The sequence below is a fragment of the Arachis ipaensis genome, chromosome B09 (assembly GCF_000816755.2).
Source record: "Arachis ipaensis cultivar K30076 chromosome B09, Araip1.1, whole genome shotgun sequence".
Taxonomy (NCBI): Eukaryota; Viridiplantae; Streptophyta; class Magnoliopsida; order Fabales; family Fabaceae; genus Arachis; species Arachis ipaensis.
In genome coordinates, this window is record NC_029793.2 from 130,888,160 (window position 1) to 130,891,466 (window position 3,307).

Below are 3,307 nucleotides of genomic sequence, written 5' to 3' on the forward strand. Positions count from 1 at the left end.
AAAAAATAGTAAAATAGAATCTTCTCTCTCATAAAAATAAGAATAAATTATCATATTAAATTATTTCACATTTAATATTATCCAATTATGTTTCGACTTTTATTTTAGAATTGTCCTTATAAAAAGATATAATATAAACCGATTTAATATCATAGTATAATAAATCGTTTTAAACTGATTTACCATACGAATACGTTACCAGGTAAATCGTTGTTCTTAAAAACGATTTAGTAGGGTGAGGGGAGTTGCTTGTAATTCCAATTTCTAAAACCGATTTACTAGGAATATCATATATGTATAATTTGGTTTCTATTAAACCAATTAGGAACACCTCCATATAAATAAGTGAAACCACATTGTGTATGATATGCTTATGATTTTAAAATGTCTGATAAAATTTCTTATTACTAGTTTATTATAAAAAAAATCAAGAAAAAAACGAGAAAAAATTAAATTCAGTAGCAAAAATCCACTTAATGTCTTCGTTCGCCCATCTATTGATTTTAAAAAATTACAAAATACTATACTACAAAAGTTTGAGATTTGTGGAATAAAGCTAGTGAAAAAATTGTCTACAAGATTCTTATTGCTATCTGTAAGAATTTTACGAAGTATAATTCTTTTGTAATAGGAAATGATGATGACTCTAAGTGTTATTTCACTATCACATGAATTTTTCTAGAGTAAAGGTGCCTCAGTTGTATGCGAAGCTTGGAAATGTGGTTGGGAGTATTACAAAAACTTATACACGCTTTTCGTTTTAATATAATGCCTTTTAAGTGCTCTTATATAAAATTATTTTGAACCAGGGGAAAAGGTAACATTTGATGCACTCTGACGAAAGAATTCGCTACTCAGTTGGTGAAACATATGGATCAACAACCAACCACTGAGTATATACTCATCTTGGAATTTACAAAATTCAATCTATATAAAGGTAAAAATAATAATCAATAAAAAGGACGTGGTCAGCACTGTCGCGTGATCTCCATCAGCCACAGCGACTTCAATTCACCAACCATCAGCATTGTCGTGCGACCTTCATCAACCACAACGAGTCGACGTTGTAGAGCGCGAGGATGCGGTCTCCGATGAGAGCTGGACTTCGACGAGGACTAGACTCCGTGACTTCGCAAGAAGATTGGAGGAGAATTTCATCCATTGGTGGTTGTTGTCGCCAAAGAACCAGAGGGCGGGGAGTTTGCTGAGGATGATCACCAATGACTTCAACACCTAGTTTTACAATTGTTGAGTCTGCAGCGGAATTTTAACTTCTAATAGCTACAAAGTAATATGAAATTGAACACTAATCACAATAATGCACTCGCTATATAATTACTAAAGAGAAAAAGAAATAATAATAATAATAATAATAATAATAATAATAATAATATGAAAAGAAGATGTGAATGTAGTTGTTATTGTTGATGATGATTGAATTGAAATTCTACAAACGTTTATATAGTGGTTATATGCTATAATTTCAACGGATAGAAATAAAAATTTCCTATAATAACCCTTAGCCTTCCTTTTCTTTCTCTCTCCCTCACAATTCTCCACCTCGTTCACAATTTGAAATCTACGCAAATTTTGGACGATCAAAGAATGGTATTCGTATTCGGTTGCATCATTGACAATGACTGCCTAACATAAAACAATATTGAGCAATTTCAAACAGTGTTAGAACTTGCTTCCTGACACCACTTTAGTCAACATGTCAGCGGGATTTTCATCCGTGTGTACTTTTACAAGAGAAATGTCACCTCTCTTTTAATTTTTATGCCTAATATTTTTCGTGCAGCAGCCAAGTCTTTTGTTTCAAATTCTTTACCAAGTTGAACCTTTAACATATCTATTTCTACCTTGCTCTTAGAGGCAATAAGCATGTCATCCACATACAATAGAAGATAGATATAATCACCTCCAGGAAGCTTACGAATGTATACACAACAATCATAATTACTTCTGGAAAAATCTTGTTTTAACATAAAGGAGTCAAATCGCTTATACCATTGCCGAGGAGATTGTTTCAATCCATATAGCGATTTCCTCAAGCGACATACCTGACTTTCTTTACCCTCAACCTTGAAATCCTCAGGTTGATACATGTAGATTTCTTCCTCTAAGTCACCGTGCAAGAATGCAGTCTTTACGTCTAGTTGTTCCAACTCAAGATCACCATGAGCGACAAGACTTAAAAGCACCCGTATGGAAGTGTGTTTCACCACTAGAGAAAATATCTCATTGTAATCAACACCTTCTTTCTGTGCAAATCCCTTTGCTGTTAACCTAGCTTTGAATCTTGTACCATCTGACTTAGTAGGATCTTCTTTTCTTTTATACACCCACTTACAACCAATTGCAGTCTTTTCCACGGGCAATGGGACCAGATCCCATGTCTTGTTCTTATGAAGAGATTGCATCTCTTCCTCCATAGCGACCAACCAACTCTCTCTATCTTTGTCTTTGATAGCATGTTTGAAGGTGACCGACTCATCATCCTCCACTGAGAGTGCATAATCTACCAAGTTTAGCTGCCCATAATGTCTCAAAGGCTTGTCTGACCCAAACTTCTGAACAAATTTATAATTCCTTTTTGGCCTAGTAGATGCCAAAAAATCCTGCTACTGCTGTTGTAATACATGTGCATTTTCTCGCTGAATTTTCTCATGATCAAGTTCATCCTCTGCATCATCTCGAGTAGCATTAGGATGCTCCACCTGAACATTATTAGAGTCTATTTGTTGGTATTTAGACTCTATCTCCACCACTTGAGTATTTAAAGTTTTTCCAACATCACCATCATCTGGCACCACATCTTTAGACAAAGCTACCATAGATCGTTCATCAAAGGTAACATCCTTGTTAATTACAAACTTAGAATCATTTACACTCCAAAGGCGATAGCCTTGAACCCCTCTTGGATATCCCAAAAAGATTGCCTTCTTAGCTCTATCATCAAGCTTATTATCTTTGACATGATAATAGGTTGTGCATCCAAAGACTCTGAGTTTCTCGTAATCTGCATGTTCACCTGACCATACCTTATAAGGTGTGTCTCCATCTAGAGAAGAATGTGGGGATCGATTCACTATGTAGCAAGCTGTAGCAACCGATTCTGCCCACTATTCTCTGCCTAACCCGGAATTAGAGCGCATACACCTTGCCTTCTCAAGTAGCGTACGATTCAGTCGTTCGGCGACTCCATTCTGTTGTGGTATTTTTCTAACTGTCCAGTGTCTTGTAATGCCTTCTCGGTCACAGAACTCCTTGAAAGCCCCATCCATGTACTCTGTGCCATTATCAG